The sequence below is a fragment of the Schistosoma haematobium genome, chromosome ZW (genome assembly GCF_000699445.3).
Source record: "Schistosoma haematobium chromosome ZW, whole genome shotgun sequence".
In the NCBI taxonomy this organism is placed as follows: Eukaryota; Metazoa; Platyhelminthes; class Trematoda; order Strigeidida; family Schistosomatidae; genus Schistosoma; species Schistosoma haematobium.
The window spans coordinates 88,880,274-88,888,785 of NC_067195.1; positions in this window are offsets into that span (position 1 = coordinate 88,880,274).

The following is an 8,512-nucleotide window of genomic DNA, read 5'->3' on the forward strand; positions in this document are numbered from 1 at the left end:
TTCAATGCTTTCTCGTAACAGCTTTATAGTAGTACTTATTTCTGTTATTAGGTATTTTTGCAAGAATAACGGCAGCCAAAACATTGTAACTCTACACAAGAGATAGTAAAGCTGTCTTAGCTTGGTCTCTGGTAAAATCTTCACATAATTATACTTCTTCAGCATGATTATGATTTATTTCCTGCAATATAATTTGGTGGCTAATATATCTAACTGTAGAAGATATTAAGATCTTGGTATGTGTTATTATCATCTATATCCTATACATAATATTTTCAACACTCAGGACACTTAATGTTTTCACTATCAACCTATTTCTGCCATGAAAGTCGAACAAAACAGTGAAAATCAGCCAAAATTGTGATAAAGACGGGAAAAACGATAAATCTTACCATGATATCGTTACTTGTAACGCAGTTTTGGTAGCCTTGACGACAATACAATTTTTATGACGATATATGCTTGAATCATGCTATTTCATATAAAAATAAATGATTTGTCTACCATCAGTGTATACTTAAGTAGAAATAATTGCTTGTCTGCTATGCAAATACGAAAAAACTATTATAGCAGCACCTGAATAATGAATTGTCAAGGACTTCGCGATACCATGTAACGCGAAATGGAAAACCCTTTTTCACCTATTTATGAAAACGAAAAATAGACTTTCAAATTTATTCATAACTAATTTCGAATTTTGGCTGCGCACAAAGCAGAAATGAAAAAGTAGCGCAAAAAGATGTCGCAATACCCCTGGAGTGCTGCCTGTAGCACGTTGTATTAGTGTTTATTGGGAAGCATTAGCGATGTGAAGCAATACAATAGTCAGAACTGGTAACCACCACTGAAGTGAGAACGCGTTTTACTGGCACAACAGAGATATACTTGTAGCATGTACTATTAGCGTTTACTTGCAGGTAGGAGCGACCTGAAACACAACACAGCAGTCAGGACCGGTAAACGCCACTGGAGTAGGAACACGGCGTACTGGCACGACAGAGATATGTTTAAAAATTGAAAGGCGCTGTCATATTACAAAAAAGGAAGCATATTGCAAAATGGGTTTATCGATTGTTCTGCAGATTCACCTTGCGCACGGCTTATTCCTCCTCTTCTAGTACGTTTACTTTCTGTTGCCCTGCAATGAGGAAAGCAAACTCATATTAGTAACGTCACATGTAATGATTTTTAATACCGTTACACATTTTGAAATTGAGAGACGCTGTCATATTACAAAAAGGGAAAACTTATTACAAAATAGTTTTATCTATTGTTCTGCAGGTTCAGCTTCTGCAGAGCTTGTGTAGTGGCATTGAACAATAACCACACAATTCACAAAGCTGAACACGAGACTACTCAAAAAATAGACGTTCAATATTTGACGCGGAGAAATACCTGACGATGGAGAAGACGGGAAGAAGGTATTGAATGAATTAGAGTTGATCGAATGGCATGGCTCGGCCATGCAGGCGAGGTTCCTGCTGAATGTTACCTTATATCTTCTATTCATAATAAATATATTGCTCTTTCTCTAACCTAACCTTGTTCTCCATCATGTATTGGTAATTGATACGATACAGCGAGTTGGTGTAGTCGATGGTGTGACTTCCACGTAAGATTTTATAGATTAGGCAGTTAAATCATGACAAATCTACAATTTTAGGATTAGGTCTATTATTAACGCAGTACTAATATCATAGTAGACCATAGTACTACACTTGTTCTTCTTCCAGTGCGTTTACTCTTTTTTGTCCGGCAATACGAAAAAGAGACTCATGTTAGTATTGTAGTGTCAGTCATTATTTTAAGCCAATAATATGTCTTGTTCTAGTTTTTGGACAAACCAATCTATTCATCCTACTTGAGTTATATTTTGACCTTGGCAATTATTCGCTTATCAGTCCTGACTGTTTTTATATGAGCGTATATGTGTGTACACATCATATCCCATAACTCATCACATGTCTGTAGTTTATTTTGTCTGCCTATAAATATTGAGTAATGCCTGGCCAGAAATGGAGTTGGCTTAAAAGCCATCTCCCCTGCGCGTCATTTCGCTTTGTTCTATCGCATTCACTTTACGTACAAAATATATGTATTCAAAGGCCATTCTCGCTAACTGACTCATCTAAATTCCGTTATTGACTAACGTGACTTAAGTCGATAATTGTGTACGAGGATAGGTGATGACGAACATTCGTACTATCTAAATGGAGTCAGATCCACGGGCAACTAAAGTAACATCACATGTAATGATCTTTGCTACTGTTACGTGCCTCTTTAGTTTACGCGGTAACCAGTTGTAGCGGTAAATGAATCCCCAAAATAAATAGCTCTGTAAGGTTTCGACTTTGGATGCTGACAGTATCAGTTTTAATGGACTCACCTAGCTGAAGGCGGTCGGTCATCCATGCGCAAATTTCGTGCCGTCACTTATGGAACCGCTAACAGACCAACTTCGTAGAAATGCGAAATCCTTCAATCTGGACGGCACTGCGAGAAAAGCGTTCTTCACAGTTAAGGAACTTATCGCTCAAGCACCAATGCTTGCTCATCAGGACACTGAAGCACTTATCAGTATCGCGGTCGACGCATCCCACTCAGAAATCGGAGGAGTCTTACAACAATGGGTTAACCACTCCTGGCAACCTTTGGCATTTTTCTCTTGACGGTTGCTATGGTTATTTACAAAATAGTCTTGATGGTTAGACTCGTAGCCCTGTTATGGCTATTTAGGTTAGCGTGAGAGGGGTCTGCTACGCGTAACTGGGAGGAGTTGCGACTGTTGTTATACATGGGAGCCGTTGTTATGTGATGGGTCGGTACTAAAGGGTGTGAGAAGTTTTCTTCCTGAGAGTAATTACAGTTGCGTTCCTGGGGGATGTAGGTAGGGTGTGGAGTGAGAAACCTATTATGACCATTCTTATTTATGATTTTAGGCTTCAGGGGGTGATTTGGGTGGCCAGTTCTCTGGTAGTTTTCGTTAGTCTGTGTGTAAGAAGGCTTGCTACGCTGAAGCCCACCACCCATTTTGCAACTTAGAGGTGTTGAAGGCAAGTTATACGATAGCAGCGGGGAGAACCTGTTCACTGTTCTTGGGATACCTATAGAGCAGTTGGGTTCAATCTTACGTGTTTCCCTATTCGGTATCATGAGTTTTGTCTTCCCACCGTTTATTTTCAGAGCTCAAATCTTTCGTTGTCTCTGTGAGATGAACTTAGGTTCATTCAAGTCTACTTGTGGAATATCTTTAGGAGGACAAATTTTCAAGTGTACAGGTTTAGTTGGATGTGTGTTGTTACACGACTCACATTTTAGTACATTACTGAACGAACAGCTGGGATTAGTCATGTCGTTATGGTTTTTGGTGTCAGTTGGGGTCCTTATCTTATCCAAAGGTTTCTGATCTGCAGACTCATCTAGATCAACAAAGGGATCAGCCGTATATGGAGTGGTGTCGTGCTTACTGTTCGTGTGTTTTAAACTATTTGCTATGTTGCAATCTGTCTCTGGCTGATTAGTAACTGTAACACTCCCATTCAATTCTATCGCTTCGCGTCTTCTTACACGACGTTGACAGGGCGTAAGGTCTGGAGTGACTTTTATATTCTTGTATGGAATTAGTGAGTTAATATTTTTGCTTAAGTTAATAAACTGCTTAGCATCGTTACAACAGCCAAACATAAACAAAAGGGGGCAAGTCGATCTGTCTGACTTTTTTCTAAGGCGGGTGAATTTGCAGTTAACGTTCGGCATACCGCATGCTCTAAGGCAAATATCCCTTAACTTAGTTGGGTGTGTGCGGTCGGGGAGGTTATACACAACTGCATTGTAGGAGGACATCACTCTCTTCGTCACTTCTTCAGCCACAAACTCCAAAATACACTCAGCTTTAGTGGGTTGCTCAAGATTTCTGTCTGTGTCAAGGCCCCATATATGAGTGAGGGGTGCTAGTTGCTCAAGTTTGCCGTTAATTTCGGATAAAGAGTTTTGTAGCTGTCGGATGTCATTAATATATCTATCAGTATTTTGGTGTGTATGAGGTGGACCATTGAACTCTTTAGTTTTTGAAATTTTAGATTTAGGCCTTGGTAGCACATACTGTCTAGTAGACTGTGCTGACTTTTCTATGCACGTAGGTATAGTGTCTTATATGTCAACCAGTCTTACCGTTGGCATACTGCACGTAGAGATAGAGGGGCTGTGACATGGAGAATCTGGTGACGATAGAAACATTTGTGTACAATACACATATTTTTCAGTAGTTAAAGGTTCGAAATTGTCAAGCACTGAGTCGTCAGTTGTAGGGGTTACAGATTTGGACCTTTTATTTGGCTTAGAAGTTGGTGAAATTTCTCTTTTACTGGAGTTATTGGACATGAGATGAAAATAAGTGAGCACAGTGCTCGTTAAATTAAATGTAATATCTGAGTATTAGTTGTTATTAAGTATTAACCTGGTTAATACTAGGATTAGAGACTGTGAGTATATAATGAATTGCAGATCTATTTACGACTTAAGTCCGCAATAGGTACAATACGAACTGGTAATTGTCCGTCGAATAAAAATAAGTTTTTTCCTTATTTTTCGGGGTAAGATTTACCCAATGTACAGGATAGGATGATAATCACAGTATAATACACCCTACAAAAGAGCAAGTCGAAGAATCCCTAAACCACGTGAAAAAATGTAACCACTTTCAAAGTTCGCGGGCTAATAATTGTTGATTTGTAAATCCGGAACTGAAACCACAGATTCACACACCTCGGTATTGTCTATAGGTAATTTCTTCTTCTCTGTGCGCTTCTTTTTTCTCTTTGTAACAATATTTACATCCATGTGCTTATCTGCTTCCCTGATGAGGTTCACCTTTGTGGTCTCATTTGATTCTGAAGCTGAGCTCATGATAACGCTTTAAATTTCCTCGGAAGCGCAATCCCCTTCATCTACCGCTGCCTGTTTATCTGAGGGCAATTTTCTATTTATATTCAGTAGCTCAATCTCCTCTAGAATCAGCAGAAACTTTATAGAACAACATTCTTCGCACAATCAGGGTGATAATGGCTTGCAGCAGATGTGAGTCCGGTGCACACACTATGATACCACTTATTGCAGTTATCACATTGCATCCCATTGTGGTGGTCGGTTTTTAATATAATCCTTAAACTTCGTATACTATTTGTCTTCATGACCGTCACTAGATAACGCTCTCAATATTAATCAGAAGGCGGACACGAAGTACTGACTACATTCATTATGGGACCACACACAGACATCCCAAATTACAGCCACGTTAAACAAGCATAAAGAAGTTGTGCCGAAAGGCAAGCAGGCAAGCGAGCGAGCGAGTCAACGAATATGAGTACGAGTAAGCGAGTACAATTAAGCGATAGAGAGCAATGAACATGAATAGCATGAACATATATATATATATATATGAAGGCAGTAAGCAGTGCTCAAGCATATATGTTCATACAAGTGAAACAATAATAAAGGTACGATTGTGTAGATAAGATACTGTACGAATGACTCAGTTCGTTGATAATTTAACAAAATGACTATCGAATGAAATACGAACAAACTCAATTGCACGTGAGTTGCTATACCATCATCGACAAGGAAATAGCAAACAGGTCTGCCACAACGATGTTTCAATTGGGCCATAAATTTGTTTTGTGTTTATATATAAATTAATGCTTCAGTTTCAGTTTGGAAGGGACAGGAGGCTTAATGGCCTGAGTTATTATTGGCAATGGTGGTCTCTCAGTTGATCCAACTTTCTTCTGAAAAATCAACGGATGGAGCCTCAACCACGTGCTGAGGTAATGAACTCCTCTCGTCGATGATTCGATGGGAAGGTCGATGGTCAACTGACAAGTAATTTGTACTGGGCTGGTGAACTTTCCTGGAGTATCTTCGTAAATTCTCTGATTAGGAGTACAAGAAAAATGAGGGCATATTAGATGCAAATTTATCACTAAGCAATTCGAAAACTGTAGTCAAGTCGCCTCTATTTCTCCGATATGACCTGGCAACAGTAAGCAAATCCGACTTCAGTAGTTACAAAAAGACCTGAACACTTATGGAAACAGACAATACTCAAAGATATACAAAACGATGAGGAATAAATACCAGTGGCTTTCGTTTTTTGTATCTGTACTCATAAAGTATAGAAAATAAACTTCTCTAGAGAAAAAACAGTACCCTTGGGGATCACTTTGACTGAAATAAATTCAATTGGAGCAAAAACAGTAGTCTTGATGCGTATTTTAACGATCAATGCTATAAAATATACTCAGAGGAAAAATACCACTGTTCTTATTGGATAGCACCTTAAACATGGAAAAGTCAACAGGACCAGATGAATTACACCCCAAAACCTTGAGACATATTGCACAATATATCGCGGCCCCACTGACTGTGATATTCAATATGTCACTTGAACAAGGTGTGTTACCTATGGACTGGAAGGACACAATCGTCACTCCTATACATAAAACAGAACCAAGACAAGTTCCATTGAACTACAGACATGTAAGCTTCACCAGTGTTGTAGCTAAATCATTGGAAAGAATAGTTAGATGGACCATAATGGCATTTATGGAAACCAATAACTTGCTAAACATAGAACAACATGGTTGTACGAAGAGCCCATCCTGTACAACGAACCTCCTTATAGCAAGGGAGTTTTGGATAAAGGCGCTAGATGACAGAAACTCAGTGTAGGTTATCTACATAGACTTCAGTAAGGCTTTTGACAAGGTGCCAACTAATAGACTGCTATTGAAGTTGGAAAACCTTGGTATTGCCTGACCTCGTTTAGAATGGATTAAGGAGTTCCTAGGAGGTCGTAGACAGAAAGTAAAAACAAGTTCCAAGTGTTCCATCTGGAGACCAGTACTTAGTGGAGTACCTCAAGGTTCTGTCTTCGGTCCTTTGCTTTTATAATGTGTGTTAGTGATCATCCAAGTAAAGTGCATTCTCCAAGGCTACTATACGCTGACGATGTAAAGATCCGGCGAGTAATAACTGGAGACTCAGACGCATGTGCTCTTCAGACAGACTTAAATAATATGATCCACTGGTCTAAAGAATGGCTGATGCCTATCAACGCGGCAAAGTGTATCTACATGCACTCGGAGGATTCAAAGGTTAATAGGTACAACATAGGGGATATGTCATTACCCGTAGTCCGGTATCATAAGGATCTAGAGGTGACAGTGAGTCATGATCTTAAGATGGCGGCCCATTGCCGAGAGGTTGCAGCTAAGGGGTTTCGAACCCTCTGGGCTTTAAAATGGACATTCACTAAGTTAGATTCTACCATGTTCGCCGCAGCATATACATCTTTAGTAAGAACTAAGCTTGAGAACTGCATTCAAGATGCAAGCCCCTGTTTAAAAGGTGACTCGGATATTCTAGGAAAAGTACAGAAGGCAGCTACCAGTGCAATTCCAGGACTGCGGGGTTTACCATACAAAGAGCGGCTTGAAAAGCTGGACCTCTTTACTCTGTCCTATGGCAGACTGAGGGGAGATCTGATTTTGATGTACGGAATACTGAGAAATGATTTTGAACCTAACTTATTCTCTCTTTTTCTTCCCACTAGATCGGGACATCTCATAGGACATAGCAAGTAGAAAAACAAGACTGCAGCCTTCAGTAATAAGGATAGTGGGTTAGTGAACCTGTGTTAATCCTGATAGATTGCTTACCAGTGGAGGTCCAGCTTCTCCTTGAAAATATTCACCGATGGGGCTGATACCATTTGTTCAAGTAAGGCGTTCCAGTCACTGACTATTGTATGAGAAAAACGGCACCCCACTCTAAGTTTATTAGATCGTGGTTTATGAACCTTCTTGCTATGACCTCGGAGATTATTAGTGCTGGAGGGAGCAAAAAGATAAGACATATTAACACCCAAATCATAATTAAAGATACGAAATGCCGGTATAAGGTCACCTCGTGTCCTACGATACGACAAGGGGAAAAGATGTGGGCGTTTTAAACGCTCATCGTAAGGGAGTCTAGAAAGACCCTTCACTGATTTCGTTCCCACACGCTGGACACGCTCAAGGGAGTTAGTATCCTTTACCAGACATGGGCTAGCTGCTTGGATACAGTACTCTAAATGTGGTCTAACATATATGGGATATAAAATCCGACAGACAGACCGTTATCTAGGGCTGCTATCCAATCCTCCCTCCTCGCAATAAGTAAGTTAGTCAAGCATGAACGCTTATTACGAAATCCATGTTGCCCAGGAGCTAACGGATTGCTTGAATCTATGTGGCTTAGCAACCTGACCCGAATTATATTTTCAAGTAACTTAACGACTATGCTGGTTAGACTGACAGTCCGGTAGTTAGATACTATCTGTCTCTGACCGTCCTTAAACATAGGACTGACTATAGCGTCCTTCCAATCTCTAGGGAGTTGAGCGAGTGAAAGGGACATGTTGAAGAGTGTCGCGAGCGGTTTTGAAATAATGTCCGCAAGGAATAACATGGGC